This window comes from Hibiscus syriacus, unplaced genomic scaffold, assembly GCF_006381635.1.
Source record: "Hibiscus syriacus cultivar Baekdansim isolate YM2019G1 unplaced genomic scaffold, ASM638163v2 tig00111392_pilon, whole genome shotgun sequence".
Taxonomy (NCBI): Eukaryota; Viridiplantae; Streptophyta; class Magnoliopsida; order Malvales; family Malvaceae; genus Hibiscus; species Hibiscus syriacus.
The window spans coordinates 3,671,760-3,698,968 of NW_024063078.1; the positions used below are offsets into that span (position 1 = coordinate 3,671,760).

The 27,209-nt window shown below is 35.4% G+C and overlaps 2 pseudogenes; one reads left to right on the plus strand and one right to left on the minus strand.

Annotated features, from left to right (window-relative positions):
* The first annotated feature begins 19,188 nt into the window (after positions 1-19,188).
* LOC120160151 lies at positions 19,189-20,187 on the plus strand (annotated as a pseudogene).
* Positions 20,188-23,148: 2,961 nt separating this feature from the next.
* On the minus strand, positions 23,149-25,476 carry LOC120160152 (annotated as a pseudogene).
* Between the last annotated feature and the right edge of the window lie 1,733 nt (positions 25,477-27,209).

Genomic DNA, 27,209 nt, shown 5'->3' on the forward strand with positions numbered 1-27,209 from the left:
GTGAGGGCCCAAAGGGACTCCGGCACCTGTTAAAATTTATGTATTTGATATAATTTTGGTCTAATAGTATTTTAGTTTATGTAAAATTAAATATTTAAATTAAAAAATATAAAAATTTATTAAATATTTAATTAAGTAGAGTCTGAACTAAAGAATGATAGCAAAGGCAGCACTAACTTCTTTCTCTTATACCGCTCCGGGGGCTTTGCTGCTCTCTCGGACACAGACAAGACAAGAACTAGTCTTTTAAAAGCCAGGATAAGTACTCATTCTTCCTCGAGTTCACGAAATAGCCCTTTGCTCTAGCTAATGAATCCCCCCACTTTTTTCTCGTAATAGATCTTGTTACTTGGAACAAGGCGGAATGAGAGTTAGACATGTGTTTTCAAAATTTTGATCAAATAATAATTTAGGTCATTGTAAGTTTTAATATTACACAAATTAAATGTTATATGGTAAATTTTGAGTCTTTTTATATAAATCTAGGGTGAATACACGATAATATTTGTACAAAGACTCTAAACTATTTGACAATGAATGCTCGTACCCCTACATGCCTAGTGCTCGAACTCGAGACCTCATGCATAACAACAATCCCTTAATCACTAAGGTCACTTAGTTCGTGCTGAATTTTGAATATAAATACCTATTAAATCTTTATATTTTTATTAAATAGTCCAATATTTCGATCACTGTTAATATTTAATTATGGCTTCGTCTCTGCGACCACTGATTACCTTTGCCGTTTGCATTGCACACCACCATCTGAGGTAAACCAATCCGACTTGATAATGTGCAAATGCACCGGAAACGACGAGAACGCGAATAAGCTGGTGGCCGTGCCCAGCAATATCGAATTTCCCAGGATCTCGTACGCGATTGTGTGAAGTGCCTCGGTGTTGATTTAGCACCAAGAATAATCGAAGAAGGGTAATTTTATTAATCAAAGCTCATACAATTTATAAAAGCTGTGAACCAGCTCACATAACCAACTAACAAATCACATAACATATGCTACGTCAACAACTTCAGCTACACGATAACATTCTCCCTACTATATCAACCTTCAAGTTCAGCGGTATCGAAACATTAACCTATTGCCGAAAATAGGGAGTATGAAACACCCATGTTTATGTATTTTTTTATCGAACCACTGCAAAACTGTAACGTAAAATACTAGTGGTTGCAAAGAATGTGTCAAGTTTCACTGCCCACTAACCTATACTTAATGAAATCGACGAATGAAAAAGGTATCTAATGTCCTGAACGAAATGACAACAGATTTTTAATTTAGTTTTATAACTCCAACTTGGGGGGAGGACAAAGCAGATTTACATTAGCTTTCACAAGTTATACTTGAAGCATGTGAGAATAATATCTAGACAAAACAGGGGAAAATTGCCCGCGGTGTGCGATGCAAACGGTAATGATAGATATAATCAACGGTCGGTTGTTGTGCGACGTTTGGTGAAGAAAAAGACTAGTTTCCTCTTGGTATAGCTCTTCTACGACCGTGTATGTTGAAGAACACAATTTTTCGGTGATGAATATGAGCGTCGGCGATTGATTTTGATGATTGTTGTTGGGATAAATATACAAACTCATATAAATTAAGTGTTCTAATCCTAAACAAAAATTCTTAAAATAATTATAATTTTTAATAAAAAATATAATTTAATTATATTCCTATTAAAAGTTAAATTAAATAATAATAATAATGAATTAATTAATTATGGATAAATTATTATTATTTTTATATTTATTTAATAAAGACAATTTAATTAGTGGTGTGTATCGATGTGTTATATTAGTGGTTTGTTTTGGTGTGCGACTTACGCTCTAGACTCCCCTTGGTTTCATAATTAAAAATAAGGACGTGTTAATAGTTTTTTTGTAAAAAATGGGATGTGTTAATAGTTAAAACTTAAAAAAAGTTCCATCGAATATTATTTAAAAAAATGTTTTTAAGATGTAAATTTTTTATCCTAGTCACAGGTAATATTAAATAAATATTATTTTGTAAAAAAGTCAAAATTACAGTTTTAACATTTATTTATTTATTGTCTAATTGTTTTATAATTATTTTAAAAAAAATTAGTTTTTATCGAGGTTTAATTATACGATTAATAAATTATTGGTGAGGTCAAAAGTATATTTTATCGTAATTTTTTCATGAAATAAAAATAATTATTATAAATTTATTTATATTTACCAAAAAAATTATAAATTTATTTCTTATTTATTAAGAAAATATTTTTTAATTTTTACCAAAATTTAAGTTGATGTATTTCATTTACTGTAATGTTAAAGAATTCAAATATTATATCAAATCTACAATAATATTTTTTTAACTGATCAATTATCTTCTCAAAATTATTTTTAAGAGTAATACTAAAATTGAAATCTTAAATTAAATAATTCAAAAACAATTTTTCACAAGTAGCTTTTAAAATCACCTTATCCCCATATTGTTTCAATGTTGTGTAGAAATTGAGAAATCTGCTTTTAATAGTTTCTTTAAACAAATTATGTAATTTTGGTCTTAATAATATAATTTGATTTGATTGATTTGAAAAGATGTAGTTATAAAAATTTGGCATCCAAATTTCTACATATCTTTAAAGGAGAAATGAGGTAGAGTTATCGTAGGAGGTAACTCCTGTCGGTTGATTGTTGCGTTTTGAACATTTAGAGTGAATTTCGCGTGTTAAAATTTACATTTTTTTTGTGGGGTTGTTTTGCTTACTATGGTGTTTAGAGTTTTGCATTGTGCTTTATTATGGTAAGGTGTAGTGAGATTATATCTATGTAGGCGATTTTTTTGTAGTCTTGATCATCATTATTTGTTATTTTTTTCTTCTTCCTATTTGGAGGGTTAATTAACAAGGCATAAGGTATAATCGTCTTCCTTCAATAAAATTCATACATTGGTGAGCAAAAAGAAAAAGAAAATGCTAATAATGGTACAAAGTTAGTCAATAATTCCCGTCATTTTATCTACTACTTTCAATACATGTCGTTACATGATTTTCGTTATTTCATACATCTTTAATGATGCCATATAAGGATATCGTGTATTGTTTTCAACAAGTGTCGACATCCGTTTTGTCCGGATCAAAACGAATAATATTAGTATTATTAATTATTATTATTATTATTATTACTTGTATTTGTATTTGTATTTTTATTTAAAATTATTTCTTTTACAGGCCCAATTGGCCCTAACCCAAGCCCAACATAACCAAACAGCTAGGGTTTGAAACCCTAGAGTTTCCGGCCGCCAGAAGGTGAAGAGTTGCGCCGCCGCCACTGTTCCGACCACACATTCCCGACGATTCCAGCTGCCGGTCAACTACTCCATCGTCATCACCTCAAGCCAATAATGACAGCCAAATCAAAAGAAGAAGAAGAAGAGAAAAATCAGAAAAAACTAATGTTTTTAAAACTGGTTCAACCGGGTTCAACCGCGGTTCAATCGGATTTTATATAAAATAATATTTTTTTAATTTTACATAATATTCAAAGCAATAGTAATATATATATATATATAACATTTTTTTTAAATTTACAATATTAAAAGGTATAAAAATATCACAAGTCATAACACATATAAGTTAAAAAACATAAAATCAAGTGAAACAAAATAATTCAAATCAACTACAACATAATATTTAAGGTAAAACTTATTAAATAATAAATATAATTATATAACTATAATAAAAAAATAAATTTGGGGCTGAAAAAAATCATAACAAACGATGTCGTTTGGTTTAATTTAAAAAAAAATCCCACATGGCTAAGAAACATAGAAGAGCATCCCAAAAGTCTAAAGAGTAAAAATATGAGAACAAAACAATCCCACATGGCTAAGAAACATAGAAAAGTATCCCAACTGACTTCTATAAATACTAGAGGTAATTTGACATTCAATATCATGGAGCCTTTTGGTGAGCACAGAACGAACAATTCTTTCGCTTCAATTGAGCTTGAATTTCAGGCTTTAATCGAGCTTCTAATTTTTTTTTGAGTTCGAGCCTTTTCGTGTTCAAGTTTCAATATTATATTTCGAGTTCGAGTTGAACTTGATAATTTTTAGCTCGTGAGTTTTTTAGTCCAGTTGAGCTTACTTTTAAAGTTTTTGAGTTCGAGTCGAGCTCAGCAGTACTCGAGTTCAACTCGGCTTGTTTAACAAATGACGTCGTTTGGTTTAATTTTTTTAAAGAAAAAAAGAGAACAGGCGGTTCACACTGGTTTTGCTGGTTTTCAGCCGGTTCACCCCCGTTTTACCTGTTCTCAGCCGGTTCTACCGGTTTTTTTACCGGTTCTGCGCTCATCCAGTTTTGGGAGTTAACCGGATAGGCCAACGGTTCACGGTTCAACCAGTTGAACCGGCCGGTCCGATCCGGTTTTAATAACATTTAGAAAATTAATAAAAATTCCGAAAAATCGAGATGCATTAATGCAAGGATAGGGGAAATCATTCCCTCGATTATAGACTCACCAAACACGTTAAGCATGGAGATCAAAATAGAGAGAAAAACATAAGCATGGCATTCGATTTTTTTCAAAAGAGAGAGAGAGAGTGAGAGAGAAACAAAGAAAAAAGGAAACTTCACCTCGGGTTTAAGGCTTCTCACCGGCGACGAGGGGTGGGTTCGATGTATTAGTTATCTCCTTTAATATGGATTACATTTTGGGGAGTTTTAGGGTGCATTAAGCTCGGTTTAGAAGAAAAAGGAGTTAGGGGTTGGTGTTTAGGGTGTTTCGAGTGAGATTGGCCCCTCGTCGGGGCGGCGTACGGTGGTGGCCACGATGGTTTGTGACCACTGATTGGTAATCTCTTGTGAAAAAAATGAAAAGTTGAGAGAAAAGGGAGAAGGGAACGATTGAATGGAGGGGAAAATGAGGCTAGGTTAGCCAAAAAAAACTTATAATAGGATATATATAATAGTCTCAAAACGACGTAGTTTAGGGGGGTTAGGGTTGTACCATATTCGCGCATGGGTAAATAATTCGAGGGTGGTCTCTGGGTTTGTACAATTGTATTTTAGTCCCTAATTAAATCTTTTACTTTTCTGATTTTGTTCCCTAAGTTTTGTACGTGTTATATTTTGATTCTTAATCTTAGTTATTTCGAGTTTATGCTTGTTTGTACATTAGATATGTTATTTTCGGATTATTAATTTTAATCGTTGCTGATTTTATATATTGTTATGAATGATATGATTTATTAGCATGTTTAGTCCTTTTTATTTTGAAATGCTGTGATTTAATCCTTGTTTCGAATGGTTTAAATATGTTTTAATCCTTATACTTTTCATTGTCTTATTATATTATTTTATGTATGCATATTTATTTATATTTAAGAAATACTTTATATAATTATTTCATTTATTTTATTATATTTGACTACTATTTGTCGACACCGTTTTTTGCTCGGGCGAGGAAAGACCGATACCGACTCGGGGTTTTCTCTTTTGAAAAGATTTTTCGAAATGCGAGGAGTCGCCACCAATCATTTAAGGTGCAATTGGGACACCATGAAAATCGGGTGATTTTAATAAAATATTTTATTTTTATCAAAAAGTTTTGAGGTATGTGAAAATCCAAAAATCATGTTTGGGAGTCAGTTATGCGTGGGAATAATTAGCACCCCACAAGCACTCAAAAATTGGTATCTAGTTGATTACCCTATATTTAAAATCGGAAACTTTGAGTTCGAACTTTATTTAATTTAAAAATAATTACGAATACAAAGTTAAAAAGGATTTTGTTTATTAATACCGATAGCATTCTACCCTTAGCATAAACGTGAGATATCAACTATTGTGCCTAGTAACATAACATTGACTTAATTTTAAAATTCGTGATGCGATTTTAAAAAGGGTATTCGTTTATTAAATAAACACAGATAAAACACGCGTAAAAAAATAATATTCAATTCCACTTTGCCATTCACAATTTCAAGTCTTCAAAAATTAATTACGAATAAATTTCAAGTCTTACTAAATAATTTGCGAAGGATTCGTTAAACGTGCATAACTTGTGGAGAAAAATAATTCCACGTCCCCTCATTATGAATTTCGTTTTCAACTAATAAACTATTGACTCAAATTTATCAGATAAAATTTATTTATTTTCCAAACTAAATTTATAGTAAATGACTTGCCCAAACTGCTAAGTAAAAGTATTTAATTTTTTATTTCAATTTTCATCTCATTTTCACGAAAATTTATTTCATGAAATCTTTTATTATATTATTAATAATTTTACCTCTACATCGATTTTTTTATCCACATCATTTACACAAAAAATATTTTTCCAACTAAATTCTTGATTGATGTATATAAAAATTAAATCTAAATTCAAGGATTAATTTTAGGATCTTTGTTCATGACTTTTCTTTTCCACCGACACATCAAAGCACTAGATCCTGGAAAACGTGAATTGTGAAGCTAAACCTGGGAAATCTTGACAATTGATTGTCGTCGTGAATGAGTGAACCAAGAAAAATACAACACGATACCGCAAAAATTTATGTCTGTATTGGTTTGAACTGCATTTTGAGTCCAATGACTTCACCTTATTAACTAAAAAAAACGAGTTTGAAACATAATAAATAATTCGATGATAATTATGTAACTTTTAATAGTCGAGAGATTTAATAAAATAATATCATATAGTCAGGGGACCATTTGTGTTCTTTACCCATTTTTATATTATAAAAATATTTAAACTCATGTAAATAATTAAAAGAATTATTAGTAATTACATTATTAGGCCTGTAAACGAACTAAACAAATACAAACGAGGATATGTTCATATTTGTTTGTTTAACTTTAACTAAACAAACAAACAACTAAACGAACACCGTTTCTTATTCATGTTTGTTTGTTAAGAAATATAACTTGTTTGTGTTGTTTGTAAGATGATAGACAAATACAAACAAACATAAATGAACATAAATTTAAATAATTTATGCATATACATTAAATGTTTGTTGCCAACTTCCCTAGTGTCTTAGTATTTATTATTTCGTTGAAACTTATGTGATATTTGTAACATAATTAACTAATCTATTTATATCCTTTTGGACCTTTTGATTAGATTCCTATCTTTAATTTTTACAAATAATATTAGAAAATCATTAAATATCTCTAATATATTAAATAATAATCTATTTATGACTTTAAGTTATTTATCATTATAACATAATATTTTTTATATATAAACTAACACAAATTATTAGACCTGTAAATGAACTTTGAAGTGTAAACTAGTTACATTTCTAAGTTTGTAAATGAATTGAACGAATACAAACGATGATATGTTTATATTCATTCATTTAACTTTAATTAAACAAACAAATAACTAAAGAAACGGATAATATAAATTTTTTTTAATCTATCATAAAATAAAAGGGATAGTAAACTATTGGATGAGAAATATATATGTGAATAAATTTAAACGAACATATACAATCGAACATAAATGAATAAATGATTCATTTGTTTGTGATCATTTATTTAATTAAACGAATATAAAATTTTATTTTATTTATTTATTTAATAAATAAATAAATAAAAATGAATTTCTTATCAAATGATTCATGAATGATTCGATAAATGTATTTACAATCATGTACATTACCAAACGTAGCATGAATATAAACGGTGAAATCGAGCCAAACTGCCTTCTACTAACAGTATGTCTTATGTAGTTTATAAAATAATCAATAAATGACAAGACAGATAAAGCACGCGTAAAAAATAATCTTCAATTGCACTTTGCCATTGTAACCCCCAGACCCGGTCTGTAAGTTAGACCCAAACTTAAGTGGTCACATATTTCATTCAGAGTTTTTTTTATTACAACTTATAGAATATTAAACAAAATAAATTAATATTACAGATATGTCCAAAACGATAGCAAATACATGTCACAAAATATAACTGAAAAACATATAGAAATATATGTTCGTACAAAATACGTAGTTGATCTCCCCTGATGCCAAATCTGCTAGCTTATGGTCTGCTATTATCTGAAAAAGGGTAAAAACTATAGAATGAGCTAAAAAGCTCAGTGTGCTCCAAACAGTGTATAAAACGTACGAATAAAATATTCCAGTAAAATCAGTTATCAAACATGTTTTATATATATAAACTACCCCCATCCATCAAGTCCAAATTGTGTAGGTTCCCCAGAACCATACACCCACCAACAAGTCCAGTAAGGTCCTGAGCAAACAGCAGAGGAGCCGGTAAATAAGGTCCTGAGCACACAGCAGAGGAACCTCCAGGTATACTTCCTCCAACATTATTCCCCCCAAAATAATCATATTCCGCTTATAACGGATATATGTATATCAAAAATTAAAACATAATTCAAGTCAAGTACAAAACAGAGTCCATGTTAAGTATCATATAAAAATTCAGGTCAAATATCATATCAGAATCCATGTCAAAAATCAGATAAACTATTTATATGATAGTTTAAAACAGTAAAATAACACTGTCAGGAAACACACCTGTAACAGTCTGGGAAATCAGATAGGGAAGCCTATTACTGGGTCTGTCGATCACGTTCTGCTGTAGCGCTAGACCCTACGAATTGGAAAAATCCATATTGGAATCCTAATATAAATAATCTAAATATTATTTAAATAATATACGGAAACCTACGGGTAATTCTCGTAGTACGCGGTTCAGGCTGATCTAACGAACGGATAACACCGGACCTAATTGATCCTTGCTCAGGTGAAACACGAGTACATTCATAAAATATTTTTATTGAATAAATCCTTGACCAAATCTCATTTAAATAATCAAAATATTAAAATATTAAGCCTTTTGGGTTTACAAGCTCGATTCGGGAATTTCAAGTCAGAATTTGACAAAACGGAATTCGGAATCAAATTTAGGACGTCGAAAAACATAAAGTATGACCTTCTGAAATTTCAAATTCTTGGTCAAAAATAAAGTCAACGGGTTTGACTGACAATTTGGAGACTTTCGGGTTTGAATTTAGTGAAACGGACCCCAAAAACAGATTCAGGACGTCGAAAACTATCAGGATAGGTATTTGTGGTCGAAAACAAAGGTCGTTTAATAGCCGGTCAAAGCCGGTCAAAGTTCTGGTCAAAGGAGGTCAACAAACTGTCAAACATTTTACACAAATAGCACCCTTTTTAAAATAATTACCAATATAGCACCCTTTTAGAATTAATTCCCAAAATAGCACCAAAACCAAAATTAATTCCCAGAATAGCACCGGTCAACGGGTCGGGTCAACGGGTCGGGTCGTGACCGGTCAAACCGGTTCAAAACCGGTTTCCAGCGTTCACTCGCCTACGACGGCGCGTGTGGCGCATGCGACGTCCTCCGGGGCTCTAAAAATCACGGAAAAATTTCTAAAAATTATTTTGAGCGATTTCGAGATACTTACTAAGATCGGTTCAAATTTTTGAACGGCGGAGAGCTCGATTTCTACTCGGCCGAATCTTTGACTGATCCACCTCCCCACGCGATGCCGTCAACGGAGATCGAGGATGACACCGGCGGACTCGGAACGACACAAGGAACACGATGGTGCGGGAGGTGTCGTAAACGGAGTAGCGATCGACGATGAATTCAGAACCCAATTCATGCATATATCATATATATATAAACCAAATACCTAATTTTTTGGGTAAATTCAGGGCTTGGTCCCTGAATTTTCTTTAACTCTAAAACAAGCTACAAGTTTTAAAATCTTTCAATTTAGTCCCTAAAAATTACAAATTTTCACGATTAAATCTTCAATTCCATTTAACTATTATTTTGATATTATCGGGTTGTTACAATTCTCCCCCTCTACAAGAAATTTCGTCCTCGAAATTTACCTTATGAAAACAGATGAGGAAATTGAACCTCCATTGACTCCAATGTCTCCCAAGTAGCTTCTGAGGGGCTACGATTACTCCACTGCACTTTGACCATTGGAATACGCCTATTCCGAAGGACTCGCTCATCCCTCTCTAAAACCTGAACAGGCTCCTCCTCATATGACAAATCAGGTCTCAGCTCTACCTCATCAACCTGGATGATGTGATCTGGATCTGGACAGTATCGCCTCAACATAGAAACATGAAAAACATCATGAATACGACTGAGTTGGGAAGGCAACTCAAGCTGATAAGCAACATGTCCAACTTTCTTCAGAATACGATACGACCCAATAAATCGCGGACTCAGTTTACCTTTACGTCCAAATCTCAATACCTTCTTCCATGGAGATACCTTGAGAAAAACCTGATCTCCAACCTCAAACTCGATATCCTTACGTCGCTTATCTGCGTATGACTTCTGCCTATCAAATGCCTCTCTTAAACGATCACGGATCAGTCTGACAGTATCTTCAGTCTCTCGAACTAAGTCTGGACCCAAAGTTTTTCTATCATGTAACTCTGTCCAACATATAGGAGTACGACATCTACGTCTATACAGAGCCTCGTACGGTGCCATGCGAATACTCGCCTGATAACTATTATTGTAAGCAAACTCAGTTAATGGCAAGAAATCTTCCCAACTACCACGGAAATCAATCACACAACCCCGTAACATATCCTCCAACACCTAAATCACTCGCTCAGACTGCCCATCAGTTTGGGGATGAAAAGCTGTACTGAAATTCAAACGAGTACCCAGAGCCTCGTGCAAAGCTTTCCAGAACCTGGAAGTGAATCTCGGATCTCGATCAGATATGATAGACAACGGAACACCATGAAGTCTAACGATCTCAGAAATGTACAACTTAGCCAGTTTATCCAGAGAATAATTAACCCGAATAGGGATAAAGTGCGCTGACTTGGTGAGTCGATCAACAATCACCCAGATAGAATCCTTTTTGGAAGGAGTTAGAGGAAGACCAGTAACGAAGTCCATCGTAACACGCTCCCATTTCCACTTAGGAATCTTAATTGACTGTAACAATCCAGACGGATGCTGGTGCTCTGCCTTAACCTGCTGACAAGTCAAACACCTTGCCACAAAATCTGAAATATTCTTCTTCATACCAGTCCAAAAGTAGCGCTCTTTGAGATTATTGTACATTTTGTCCCCACCAGGATGCATAACATAAAGACTATTATGAGCCTCCTGAAGAATAATCTGTCTTAACTCATCATCTTTAGGGACGTAGTAACGACCGTGAAAACACAAAATACCATCCTGATCCACAGTATACTCCGAACTCGATCCATGCTTAACTTGTTCAATAATGGGAAGCAACGAGCTATCAAGGAGTTGTTTGGCCTTAATCTCCTCGGCCAAAGTAGGTTTAACCTGTAACTCTGCTAACAGGCTATTATCATCAAATAAGCTCAAGTTGGCAAATAAGGCTCTGATATCTGATATCGCCTTACGGCTCAAGGCGTCTGCCACTACATTAGCCTTCCCTGGATGATATTCTATCTCAAAAATCATAGTCCTTTAAAAGCTCCAACCAGCGACGCTGTCTCAAATTCAATTCTTTTTGAGTAAGCAGATACTTCAGACTCTTATGATCAGTATATATATAACACTTTTCTCCATAGAGGTAGTGTCTCCAGATCTTTAAAGCAAAAACCACCGCAGCTAATTCCAGATCGTGAGTAGGATAATTACGCTCATGCGGCCTTAACTGACATGACGCATAAGCGACAACCTTCTTCTCTTGCATCAAAACACATCCTAATCCAGAATGAGAAGCATCACTGTAGACAGAAAAATCCTTCCCAGATTCAGGCTGAATAAACACTGGGGCTTGAGTTAAAACAGTCTTCAATTTCTCAAAGCTAGCTTGTTGGTCCTCAGACCAGACAAATGGAACATCTTTCCTCAATAGTTTCGTCAGAGGAGCTGCAATAAGGGAGAACCCCTCAAAGAAACGACGGTAGTAACCAGCTAAGCCCAAGAAACTACGGATCTCAGAGACGTTTCTGGGTTGCTTCCAGTTCAGAATAGCCTCCACTTTGCTTGGATCCACCTGAATGCCATCAGTAGAGACGATATGTCCAAGAAAAGTCACTTTGCTGAGCCAGAACTCACACTTACTCAACTTAGCGTATAGCTTATTCTCCCATAGAGTCTGAAGAACAATTCTTAAATGCTCCTCATGTTCTACTTCACCTCTAGAATACACCAGTATATCATCAATGAATACAACTACAAACCGGTCCAAATAAGGTCGAAACACCCTATGCATCAGATCCATAAAAGCAGCAGGGGCATTAGTTAACCCGAATGACATCACTAAAAACTCATAGTGCCCATATCGAGTACGGAAAGCAGTCTTCGGAATATCCGAATCTTTCACTTTGAGTTGATAATAACCAGATCGTAAGTCTATCTTTGAAAAGATAGAAGCCCCTCGAAATTGGTCAAATAGATCGTCGATTCTGGGCAGAGGATATTTGTTTTTCACCGTGAGCTTGTTCAGTTTCCTATAATCGATACAGAGTCTCAACGTCCCATCTTTCTTCTTGACAAAGAGAACTGAGGCTCCCCACGGTGATACACTAGGTCGAATAAATCCCCTGTCCAACAACTCCTGAAGTTGAACTTTCAGTTCCTTAAGCTCCTTTGGGGCCATACGATAAGGAGCCATTGAAACCGTGGTGGAACCAGAATAGACTTCAATCACAAACTCGACTTCTCTATCTGGAGGTAATCCAGGCAACTCCTCGGGAAAAACATCAGGAAATTCCTTGACAATTCGGATGCCTTTAATATCGGATTGCGATCTCCTAGTGTCCAAAATATAAGCAAGAAACGCCTCGGAACCCTTCCTGATCATCTTCTCCGCTACCAAGGCAGACACAACATTCGTCAGAAATCCACGTCGTTCCCCGATCATTACAATATTTCGATTATCTAGGGTCTTCAGAATAGCTCTCTTAGTCTCAAAATCAATATTTACTCGATGTTTGTCTAACTAATCTACGCCGAGAATCAAATTGAACTCTTCAAAGGGTAAATCCATCAGGTCAGCCAGAAAAATCTCCCCATTGATCTCTATAGGGCACTCTCTAAAAATACGATCCAACACGATGGATTTGCCTAAGGGGCTTTGAACTATCACTGAACGCTCAGTATTCTCAACAGGAATATTTAGACCCTCAAAAACAGAATATGATACATAGGAATTTGTAGAGCCACTATCAAACAATGCAAAGTATGGAACTGAATGAATAGTAACAGTACCTGCAGTCACATTTGGCCCATCACGATCTTGTCGAAGTCTGGCAGTGTAAACCAATGCAGGCTGTCTGGCATCAGATCTCACTGGACCTCTACTCTGAGATGCTCGGCCTCTACTAGCCGATCCTGGTACTCTGCCCTGACTATGACTCACTGTTGGAGTCTGAACAGTACTCTGAGTACGAGCGGGAGTACGAGCTGGTGTCTGAAATGAACGATCTCGCTCTGGACAGTCCCTCAAAAAATGGTCACCAGAACCACACTTATAACATGTGCCCAATTTCATTCTGCATTCTCCAATATGATGTTTTCCACAGTAATCACATATCTTCAAAGGTTGCAACCCAGATGATTCACCATGTCTAGAAGAATGTACAATTGAAGAACCGGATGCAACAGGTCTGACACTCGCACCGCCTCTCTGAAATGAATCACCCTGCCTCTCTGCTAGGATGTGCAGAAGAATTAACAGAACCAGAGGCCTCCTGAATCGGGTTTGAGCTCGATCACTATCTCTCCTGTGCTCCATACCCAGTCGCTCTATTTCCTCAGCAGTCTTGGCTATCTCAACCAAAGCATCAAAATTCCTCTCTCGATGGGTAGCGACTCGACTCCTGATCTCATACCTGAGTCCATTCTCGAACCTCAAGCATCGATCTGTCTTAGTGTCCACAAGTCCAGGAGCATATCGGCTCAATCGGATGAACTCAACCTCGTAATCCATAACAGACATATTACCCTGCTCCAGATTCTGAAACTCCTGGCGTCGCTCCTGCAGATATCTCTCTCCGATGTAGCGACTCCGGAAGCGCGTCTTGAAAAGATCCCATGTTAATTGGTTCCTCGGAATACTACCATAAATGGATTGCCACCATCTGAAGCTTTCTTTCTTCAACATAGTTACGGCCCCCTTCAACTTCTGCTCAGGTCTGAGGTCCATTTCATCCATAATCCTCTCTGTGTCCTCCAGCCAATACTCAGCGTCTGTCGGAGGTCCACCAGTAATACCCTCAAATGGAACTACACCAGCAACGACCAAAGAATTTGAAATCTCCACTGCAGTCATGTTACTAGGGGCTCTAGCAGCTCTCTGAAACATGCGGAAGATCGCTCTAGTAATGGCGTCTTCATTCATCTCAGTATCCTCATCCTCAGTGACGGGAGGGTCTCTCACGGGAGTAAACTGATCATCATGAGAAAGAGTCGGATCTACTTGCGGAACAGGAGGATCACGTGGTGATATCGGATCGTCTATCGTAACAGAAGGTCGAGTGACTCGCCCTCTACCACGTCCACGTCTTGTCCTACGACCTCTAGCAGCATTCATCGTTAGATCTATAAGGCTCTACAGAAAGAATTTGAAACATGTGTCAGATTAGCATCAGTGATCTCGAGAAAACTTTAAATCATAATATAAGGTGACATTTTTTTTATTTCTTAAAAATCCAAAATTTAGGACCCATATACAGTCCGAGTATTTAAAACCGAAAGCTCTGATACCACCAAATGTAACCCCCAGACCCGGTCTGTAAGTTAGACCCAAACCTAAGTGGTCGCATATCCCATTCAGAGTTTTTTTTATTACAACTTATAGAATATTAAACAAAATATATTAATATTACAGATATATCCAAAACGATAGCAAATACATGTCACAAAATATAACTGAAAAACATATAGAAATATATGTTCGTACAAAATAAGTAGTTGATCTCCCCTGATGCCAAATCTGCTAGCTTATGGTCTGCTATTATCTGAAAAAGGGTAAAAACTATAGAATGAGCTAAAAAGCTCAGTGTGCTCCAAACATTGTATAAAACGTACGAATAAAATATTCCAGTAAAATCAGTTATCAAACATGTTTTATATATATATACTACCCCCATCCATCAAGTCCAAATTGTGTAGGTTCCCCAGAACCATACACCCACCAACAAGTCCAGTAAGGTCCTGAGCACACAGCAGAGGAGCCGGTAAATAAGGTCCTGAGCACACAGCAGAGGAACCTCCAGGTATACTTCCTCCAACATTATTCCCCCCAAAATAATCATATTCCGCTTATAACGGATATATGTATATCAAAAATTAAAACATAATTCAAGTCAAGTACAAAACAGAGTCCATGTCAAGTATCATATAAAAATTCAGGTCAAATATCATATCAGAATCCAGGTCAAATATCAGATAAACTATTTATATGATAGTTTAAAACAGTAAAATAACACTGTCAGGAAACACACCTGTAACAGTCTGGGAAATCAGATAGGGAAGCCTATTACTGGGTCTGTCGATCACGTTCTGCTGTAGCGCTAGACCCTACGAATTGGAAAAATCCATATTGGAATCCTAATATAAATAATCTAAATATTATTTAAATAATATACGGAAACCTACGGGTAATTCTCGTAGTACGCGGTTCAGGCTGATCTAACGAACGGATAACACCGGACCTAATTGATCCTTGCTCAGGTGAAACACGAGTACATTCATAAAATATTTTTATTGAATAAATCCTTGACCAAATCTCATTTAAATAATCAAAATATTAAAATATTAAGCCTTTTGGGTTTACAAGCTCGATTCGGGAATTTCAAGTCAGAATTTGACAAAACGGAATTCGGAATCAAATTTAGGACGTCGAAAAACATAAAGTATGACCTTCTGAAATTTCAAATTCTTGGTCAAAAATAAAGTCAACGGGTTTGACTGACAATTTGGAGACTTTCGGGTTTGAATTTAGTGAAACGGACCCCAAAAACGGATTCAGGACGTCGAAAACTATCAGGATAGGTATTTGTGGTCGAAAACAAAGGTCGTTTAATAGCCGGTCAAAGCCGGTCAAAGTTCTGGTCAAAGGAGGTCAACAAACTGTCAAACATTTTACACAAATAGCACCCTTTTTAAAATAATTACCAATATAGCACCCTTTTAGAATTAATTCCCAAAATAGCACCAAAACCAAATTAATTCCCAGAATAGCACCGGTCAACGGGTCGGGTCGTGACCGGTCAAACCGGTTCAAAACCGGTTTCCAGCGTTCACTCGCCTACGACGGCGCGTGTGGCGCATGCGACGTCCTCCGGGGCTCTAAAAATCACGGAAAAATTTCTAAAAATTATTTTGAGCGATTTCGAGATACTTACTAAGATCGGTTCAAATTTTTGAACGGCGGAGAGCTCGATTTCGACTCGGCCGAATCTTTGACTGATCCACCTCCCCACGCGATGCCGTCAACGGAGATCGAGGATGACACCGGCGGACTCGGAACGACACAAGGAACACGATGGTGCGGGAGGTGTCGTAAACGGAGTAGCGATCGACGATGAATTCAGAACCCAATTCATGCATATATCATATATATAAACCAAATACCTAATTTTTTGGGTAAATTCAGGGCTTGGTCCCTGAATTTTCTTTAACTCTAAAACAAGCTACAAGTTTTAAAATCTTTCAATTTAGTCCCTAAAAATTACAAATTTTCACGATTAAATCTTCAATTCCATTTAAATAATATACGGAAACCTACGGGTAATTCTCGTAGTACGCGGTTCAGGCTGATCTAACGAACGGATAACACCGGACCTAATTGATCATTGCTCAGGTGAAACACGAGTACCTTCATAAAATATTTTTATTGAATAAATCCTTGACCAAATCTCATTTAAATAATCAAAATATTAAAATATTAAGCCTTTTGGGTTTACAAGCTCGATTCGGGAATTTCGGGTCAGAATTTGGCAAAACGGACTTCGGAATCAAATTCAAGACGTCGAAAAACATAAAGTATGACTTTCCGAAATTTCAAATTCTTGGTCAAAAATAAAGTCAACGGGTTTGACTGACGATTTGGAGACTTTCAGGTTTGAATTTAGTGAAATGGACCCCAAAAACGGATTCGAGACGTCGAAAACTATCAGGATAGGTATTTGTGGTCGAAAACAAAGGTCGTTTAATAGCCGGTCAAAGCCGGTCAAAGTTTTGGTCAAAGGAGGTCAACAAACTGTCAAACATTTTACACAAATAGCACCCTTTTTAAAATAATTACCAATATAGCACCCTTTTCGAATTAATTCCCAAAATAACACCAAAACCAAATTAATTCCCAGAATAGCACCGGTCAACGGGTCGGGTCAACGGGTCGGGTCGTGACTGGTCAAACCGGTTCAAAACCGGTTAAACCGGTCAAAACCGGTTTCCAGCGTTCACTCGCCTACGGCGGCGCGTGCGGCGTCCTCCGGGGCTCTAAAAATCACGGAAAAATTTCTAAAAATTATTTTGAGCGATTTCTAGATACTTACTAAGATCGGTTCAAATTTTTGAACGGCGGAGAGCTCGATTTCGACTCGGCCGAATCTTTGACTGATCCACCTCCCCACGCGCCGCCGTCAACGGAGATCGAGGATGACACCGACGGACTCGAAACGGCACAAGGAACACGATGGTGCGGGAGGTGTCGTAAACGGAGTAGCGATCGACGATGAATTTAGGATTTTCTAGGCGATTGAGCTTAAAAAAAACGTCGATGCTTTGACTTGAAATTCACGGTGTTTGGCAACGTTTCGCTTCAATTAAATTGAGGGGATTGTTCCTGACTCGATAACAAACATGATGGTACTTTCAAAACGATGATCGGAATTCGGACGGTGTCGAAATCGTCGTCGGAAGTTGAGGTAAGGAAATGGAAATTTGGGAGGAATTTTCAGAACCCAATTCACGCATATATCATATATATAAACCAAATACCTAATTTTTTTTGGGTAAATTCAGGGCTTGGTCCCTAAATTTTTTTTAACTCTAAAACAAGCTACAAGTTTTAAAATCTTTCAATTTAGTCCCTAAAAATTACAAATTTTCACAATTAAATCTTCAATTCCATTTAACTATTATTTTGATATTATCGGGTTGTTACAACCATTCACAATTTCAAGTAGGGCAATAAATGAGATAAGACAAATCATGAGTTACTCGAGATCGATTCGATCAAGGCTCGATAAATACTCGAATCGAATGGACTCGACTCGAGTTCTTAACGAGCCTAAACGAGCTACTCGATATTTGACTCGAAAAGCTCGTGAGCAGCTCGAAAAAATGTTATATTATAATTTTAGATTTTTTAAAATTACATTATTAAAAATATATTAAAAATACACTATTGATAATTATAAAAATTTTAAAATATATTAAAAATTATATAATACAACTACCCTCAAATTTTAAATAATGTTCTTGTAATGAACCCTAAATCTTAAACCATAAACCCTAAACCCTAAACCCTAAATTGTACTTACCTCATAAATCGATACAAAGTCGGTTAATTAATGTCTTTGCAATAAACCCTAAACTATAAACCCTAAAACCTAAATCCGATTATGTGATAGAGGTTAAGTTATGCAAAATGATGTTATGTGACTCCTAAATCATAAACCATAAACCCTAAACCCTAAATTATACTTACCTCATAAATCGATACCAAATCGATTAATTAATGTCTTTGCAACAAACCCTAAACCATAAGCCCTAAACCCTAAACCCTAAATCCGATTATGTGATAGAGGTTAAGTTATGCACAGGAAGGTAACATACAAATTATGCAAAATGATGTTATGTGACTCCTAAATAAATCAATCGCATACTTATACATAAACATATCAACATGCAAAATAAATATACACAACTAATTAAAGAAAACAATCCTAAATAGGACTAAATCAAGAGAAATCTAAATGTGAGGACTAATTTAAGCTAAATATACTAACTTTAGAATGATGGTTAAATTCACGTAAATGTAAAATTAAACTTACAAAATTGGAATTAAACCAATGACTTAAATACAAAATGCGCATAAACTATAGGGTCTTATATGCAATTGATCATATTCGGTTTAAGCTAAAATAATATGAAAAATAACATAAATGACACCTGAACATTTAAAACAAATAAGAATTAAACAAATGTGATTGAAATACAGACTGAATTCTCTTTTCTTCATTTTCATGAAGGGATGTCAGCTTCATATCTTTTAGAAAGCCCTGGAACCAATAACTATACCATTAACTTGCCAACTTCTGACATGAAACGAGTGAGAATTTTCCTCTCTTGTTTGAAACTATGGTTTCGTTGCTAGGATTTCAAATCTTAAGCTACTTTATGTAAATGAGTTTTACGTGCAGGGGTTATGAGGTGAGGGAGGCATTAAGGGCACAGATGGAAGTACAGAGTAAATTACATTTGCAAGTTGAGGTAATCTTTTTCTTCCTTTTGTAGTTATTTCCTTGTTATGAATGTAGCTATGAAGTAACTAAAAGTGTTGCAGTGCTTATTGAATGTTTCTGGGGTCTTGTGTAATTCCATAGTTTCTCTGATCTGGAGAAACTTGTTATGTGGCTTATATAATTGATTGATTGTAGGAAAACCCTACTCAATATGTTTGATAAAACCCTCCAGATCAGAGTGTGAAGACCATCATCAAGCTGGCTAATGTTATTATGTGTCCTATATAGGCTGAAAAACACTTGCAGATTGCTAGGATGTTGAACGAAAATATATGGCCATGCTTGAGAAAGCTTGTAAGATGCTTGCTGATCATTTTATCGGAAGTGTTGAAGTTATCAAAACAGATAAACTGGACATTGGTAATAAGATGCTGAGAAATTATTCAGTGGATCCACTTGGATTTTACTCTGCCCAATCTGCTGAGGTCGTGAATGCATGTGGCCAAGAAGAAGAAATGCCAACCAGTCTGCTTTCTCAGAGGGCTGATGGTTCTACCGAAAGCTGCCTTACTTCACAGGAGAGTCCAGGAGGATTGACAATGGAAGGATCTCATGTTGGAGGGAAGAAAAAGATGCTTAACTTGGAGGCAACAGCAGGATCTGTGATTTGGAGTGATGCGGTTGAAAAAAGAACACATGGGGAATTGTATGGAGAAGACATTCAGATCAAGGCAGTAGGTGGAAAAAAGAATAAATAGAAGAGATTCGTGAAGCTGCTGAGAAGGAAAACGGAGGAAAAGGCAGCATGAAGGTGAAGATGGTGCTTACAAAAGAGGAGCTCGAGTTGTTGTTAGTGAAGCTGAAGAATAAGAACAACAATAATGGCGGGTATCGGTTAGGGGAACTTTTGGCTGAAATGGAGAAAGTTAGATCAGTTAAAGTGGAGTGTTGTTGGAGGCCTTCATTGGAGAGTATCATGGAAGATGAAGAAGACGATGTTATCAGTTCATGAAAGCTTCAATCCATCCTTTTGTAAACTATTATTATACCCTTTTACTTAGCTAACATTTTTTGTTCTGGATCTTCGGGTTAGTGAGTGATGAACCGAGTTAGACCTTAAGAGTTTTTGATTTTGAAAATGGATTACTATCTCTTTCTCCTTTTTACTGCAACCTTGATCTGGAGATGGAGATGGAGATCGAAGTTGAAGGTGGGGTGTGAATTTAGACAACCCCATTGCAGTTGTTGTTGCTGAGCTATTTGAAAGTAGTTCATATCCCACATCGGTGGTTCTTGGGGAACAAGAGTAAAGAGAATCTATAAAAGGGGATGAGTTTCAACAATTAAAAACTAACCCGTCTTTGAGCTTCAAACGAACTTAAATTGAGCTCAAAGTTGAGCTTCAATCGAGCTTCAATCGAGCTCGAGTTTCGAGTTTCGGTTGAACTCATGAATTATTTTTGAGTTTGAGCATTTTCGAGTTCGAGTCGAGCTTGAAAATTTTAGGCTCACGAGTTTTTGAGTCGAGTCGAGCTTACATTTAAAGTTTTCAAATTCAAGTCGAGCTCGGCAATACTTAACCTCGACTCGATTTGTTTACACCCCTAATTTCAAGTCTTCAAAAATTAATTACGAATAAATTTCAAGTCTTATCAAATAATTTACGAACGATTCATTAAATGTACTTTATGGAGAAATATAAATTTTACGTAAGCCTCCAGTCTTTTACACGTCCCCTCATTATTAATTTCGTTTTCAGCTAATAAACTGTTGACTCAAATTTATCAGATAAAATTTATTTCTTTTCCAAACTAAATTTATAGTAAATGACTTACCCAAACTGCTAAGTAAAAGTATTTAATTTTTTATTTCAATTTTCATCTCATTTTTACGAAATTTTATTTCATGAATTTTTTATTATATTATTAACAATTTTAACTAATTAAAAAAAGTCTACATCGATTTTTTTATCCACGTCTTTTACACACAAAATGTTTTTCCAATTAAATTCTTGATTGATGTATATCAAAATTAAATCTAAATTTAAGGATTATTTTTAGGATCTTTGTTCATTACTTTTCTTTTCCACCGACACATCAAAGCACTAGATCCTGAAAAACGTGAATTGTGAAGCTAAACCTGGGAAATCTTGACAATTGATGGTCGTCGTGAATGAGTGAACCAAGAAAAATACAACACGATACTGCAAAAATTTATGTATGTATTGGTTTGAACTGCATTTTGAGTCCATTGACTTCACCTTGTGATGAATTTCTATACATTATTTCCTCAATGTTAAATATAGTGCTGAGCACACTCCCAGCAAGTACTGCTTGCACTGTTCTTGCTACTAGAAAATCTCTGACCCAATATCAGAATCTCCTTGAATTGAGGGTTGGCATAAAAGGCATTGTTTTCTTCTTCAACATTACGGAGCTGAAGATTTCTTTTATATCGTCTTCACTCTCTTTGGTGTCTACTACTAAGGCTTTTGTCACATCGATGTCATACTCCAGAACATTAATATGGCAAGGACAGAAATAACCAGTAAATCAGAGACGTTGCTCAAGAAGATGTAGGGAAGAATAGTTCCATTTGATAACAGTAAAGTTCGGTCGAACAGCTCGAGAATTCGAAAACCATGTTGATAGACTGTCAAAACAATTGTCTCGCCTTGTTTTGTAGCCATAAGTTTCAACAACAGTGCTAAATGAAGGGCAGGCGCCGACTCTAATCCCGATATCGGTTCATCAAGCAAAAAATAGTCTGGTCATGAACTAAATGTCTAGATCGACCCCGATCGATATTCTACGTTTCTCTTCATCTGAAATGCAACGATTTGATTCATCACCATTTCTAACATTGGCAACATGCTGTAATCCAAGCTCTTGGAGTAACTGATCTTTTATTCTGATCGCGGCCTTGCCATGGCCATCGTGCAACCTGAGACGAGAGTTGTACATGAGATTTTTTTTTGGACGGTTAGAAGCGGGAAAAGGAACTCATCTTGTGTAACATAATCTAGTATCCTTCGAAAGTGGCCAGGATCTAGTGCTTTGTTATTTAAAAGAACACGCTCTAATCCAGGATCATTCCATCTCTAACTTCCAACAATGTTTGTCTTGCCAGCCCCTCTGCGACCAGCAATTGTCAAGATTTCCTAGGTCTAGCGTCAGAATTCACGTTTTTCAGAAACTAACGCTTAGATGTTTTGGTGGATAAGAAAGACATTAATAAAGAACCTAAAAACAATCATTAAATTTAGATTTAATTTTAATATGCATTAATGAAGAATTTGATTTGGAAAATAAAAAATTAGTGTATAAATGATGTCGGAAAAAAAATTGACGTGAACCCTTGTAATTAGTCGGGATTATTGATGACATGGTGAAAAATATTCATGAAATAATTTCTCCAAGTTTACTAATGTGATCTTCGTATTAATTGATGATAGCATTTAGTAACCTTCACAACTTCTTTATTGTTTCATGTTATCTTCATTTTATAAAATTCGAGAATCAATTTTCAAAAATAAAATTACATCTCATAAATCAAATGTACCCTTAAATTATACATGATATATTATTCGAAGATTCAACAACATACATAAAATAAATATTTGTTTAGAACTCTCTTAATCAATTAACAACATAAACCATGTAGTTACAGCTACTCAAACTTAAGACATCTAGGAATAATAATATTCTATTTTACGGTTGAGTCCACTTGACGGTATTATAGTAACACACTTATTGGTATTTTATAGCACACCTTAAATAAGGTAACATAAGATTGATTTAAACACAAATATGCATGGCCAAGCACCAAGAAAGCTGGAAAACGAGTCTTTAAATGGGTATCGGATCAACGAACAACGTACGGATGTAATCTTTCACATATTTGGGATCTGTGTAACCATCTCCATGCTTATAAAACATATATGACGGTCGAGCAAAGTTCAAATGTCGTAAGAGCAGATCTCTTGGAACGACTGTAGGTGTCATACATTCCTCGTTTATATCCTTCCATGCATCCTCCAACAGTTTCTCAAATGCTTTAAGAGTAAGTTTCTCTGAAAGGTTGTGTTGTTTCATGAAGCATTCAACACTGGAAGGCGCATGCTCTCGCAATTGCTCAAACTTCAATCGGAACAAGCGAACCAGTCAAATAAATTGAAATAATTGTTTTAAGGTAATCAATAGTAGAAATATAAAGAGATACCTTATGTGACACTATGTCATCCATGAGACGACCTATAACATCTATAGCCTCCATAATTTTGGGTTCCTTTCGGAGCCATTCAAATGCTTCTGTCCCTGCCATTTCCCCCATCCCGATGAATGCTATTGTCATCAATACACCGAAAGTGGATGTCTTCTTTGCAACGCTCATGTACTCCTCAAATGTTGGTACATAACCATCATGATACCATTTCGTCTCAGCATGATAGTCGTTCGCTAATTGAAGGAGCTAAATCATACGGCCAATTAGAATGAACAAATACTCATAAGGGAAACATGAGCTATTGATGAATAACTTACAGCCTCTTTTGCATAAGGGACACAATAAGATCTTCCTTCCTTCGTAGCCTCTTCATATATTTCATCAAAAACCGCAAGCACGGCATTGCAGATAACTTTAGTGTAATCTTGCAACTCATCCAGAGCACCAATCTCCCACCTGGAAACTATGAAAGTGTATGAACATTAGTTCTAGTACTTGGGAGATGACTAAGATCAGTATGATAAGTAGAAGAATGCATCTTGTGACCTCTTTAACGCATCTATAAAACGTTGAAGCTCTTGAGGTGTCCCATATGCATCAAACGTGTCATCTAAATTGATATAACTACTAACAGCTTAGAAAGAAGTATCCGCCACTGTGTATAGCGAGGTTCATAAAATAGGGAATTGATCCATGTGTAGACCTCCACGTATCTCTCCGTGCATAAGAAAGCTCAGAGGAAAACTTGTTGTCCTCCCAAAACCTACGATATAAAAATACCATTATCATGCATGAAAAAGTCATCAGAAAACCATTCCTCAAAGTAATGCCAAATGCTTTCTTTTTTTACCTTGCGATTTGGCTGATCTCCTGTTTATGAAGTAGTTGTACTCGATTAAAGTCTAGCTTTGCAAACTTTAGCAGGATCTCATTTCTGGACACTTCTCCTCATAGAAAGAGATATAGGTCCTTGCCGCCAGCCTTGGAGGGGATTTGTTCAATGGCTGATCAAGGGCGTTGGTTATTTGCTTGACAAGAAGCGGGCTAAACTTGTTTGCCGATGAGTTCAAGTTTTCCGTGGTGAATGCAAGGGCTTCCTCTAATATACACTCTCCATGAACTCTCAGATGGCTAGCTTCGTACAGACTTAATATTCCCTTACCATCATCGATCAGGATTTCTTTCAACTTTCCATCAATGTCTTTGAATTTGTTGAAAACATCTGATTCGCATAGTGGATTAGTTAATAATAACATGAATAGTTATTTCAGTATTCACATGTGAATGTCGTAATCCTTACCGCAAGACATTTTAAAGCCATATTGTCTGAAAACTCGAAAGACAATAGAAGTAGAGTTTAAGTCAAGGTCATTTCCGGCGACAAGGACACTTTGGAGGGAATTGAAAATGCTTTCCAATTGGTTTTCTATATCATTCTCAAAGTGATATGAAACACCAAGACGAAGCAGAGCATCTATGAATTTAACATTCTCAATAGGATCAGCTGTAGAAGCCATCAACATGTCCTTCACTTTCTCTTTCAACGGGTCAATTTCTTTGGTTAAAGAATCAAATACCTGAGACTGCTTGAAAAAGTCATTGAAAAAGAAAAAATAGAGTGCACGTTTTTACCAGAAAATGGAAAATTACCAAGTCATGAGCAGGAAGAAATTGGTCTCTCCATATATTTTTGGAGAAAGTAGCAATGGGACGGAAAACTTCGCAGACTTCTTTACCGACATATTTCTAGGAATATAATTTATAAGTAGAATAGTCTCACTTGTTATGCAGGTCGGCTTCCAATACTCCAGCAGTCCAGCCATATTTATAAATACTTGGAACTTAGAATCATTTTTTCAATTTTCATTTAAAATTAAGTCTTTTGTTTTTAAATTTTGATCGCAGCCCCACTTGTGTTGCGTTGAATTACCATTTATTAACCTAAAAAATGATAGGCAGGACAATTTAGTAAAGACAACCATCTTACTATTAAACAGTTGACAGACATAGATTTATTATGACTGTGATGTTTTGTATTAATAGATATCAATTTTTTCTCATATCGTGAAATCAAAAATAAAAAAATAGAATATAGTTAGGGTATTAATGGTATGATTAGATCTGTAAGCAGCTTGCAGCAGGCATCATCAAATTATTTTATATAGTTTGATTAAGACGAGGGAGGCGGCTAAAACACTACTTTTCTTTCACTTTCTGACAGTTGAACGAAAATTAAATGATTCCGGTTGGAGTCACCGCAGATTTAGATTTCGTATAGAGTGGGTTTATATGATGGATCAAACGAGTTTAAGTACATTTAATTTTCTCTCTCTCAAAGTTTCTTGCTCTTTGGTCAAATGATCCTACTTGAATACAGGTTAACCTGTCACCGTTAACCAAAACTCCACCACAACATCATTGATGATTTTAAATGTATATAAACAGGGCCTTGACTAGGTTATTAGAGATCTTGTGTAAATTTTTATAAGGGACTCTTAGATCTCGAACTTATTTTTCTGAAATAATAAATGATTAATTTTAAATTTGAACTTGTTTTTCCCAAAAATAAATTTGTTTGTTAACGATATTCAAACTTAAGATCAACAAAGTCATAGGTCCAATGATCTAACCACTGCTCTATGTCTATTTTTTTGTTTATTAATGATAATAACTGATTGATATACTCTATTTTGGGCCCTTTTTTTTGAAGTCCTACGCCGTCGCACACTATGCGCTTTCTCAACCACGCCCCTATATATAAATAGATAAAAACTAGTTAACGATTCAAAACATATATATAGATAAATTAAAATGATAATAAATATTATTAAAACGATATGCCAAATCAAATTTTAAGAATAAATAAATCTTATTATAATAACAAACAAACAAAAACGTATGTCAAGAGCGGACAAACCACCATCATTATTATGTGAAAATGATATTAATTAAATAAAATAAAATAGAATTCAAATTTTGAATATTTATAATTAAAAATAAGAACGATTAACCTTTTTTACCTTTATAATTCTACTATTAATTAGCTTAAAAAAATTATATCAATTAATTTGCGTGTCGCTTATTCCAATGAAAGCACAAGCAATTGAGGAAGCAATTGAGGAAACAACACAGCCTTTCAGAGAAACTTACGCTTAAAGATTTTGAGAAACTATTGGAGGATTCATGGAAGGATGTAAATGAAGAATGCAAGAGAGCAGCAACCGGCCGTAGAGATCTGCTCGTACGACATTTGAACTTTGCTCTACTATCATATTTGTTCTACAAGCATGGACGATCATGCTGCTTACGCCTTACGGAAGCGGGTTTATAATAGCCGCTTTTCAGCTAGGGTTTAAAATGTGCATGCAGGACAGGGGGTCCAAAAGCAAGGATGAGAACAAAATCTTAAATGGATGTTTTTCAGGTGGAAGAATTGGTGCACCGAAGAAAAAGCAAATAAACAAATTAAAATAACTATTAATTTTTTTTTCATTGTCACATTTTATATTTCCAGAGTTTGAGAATTATTTTAGACCGAAAAGGAAACCCCACAAAA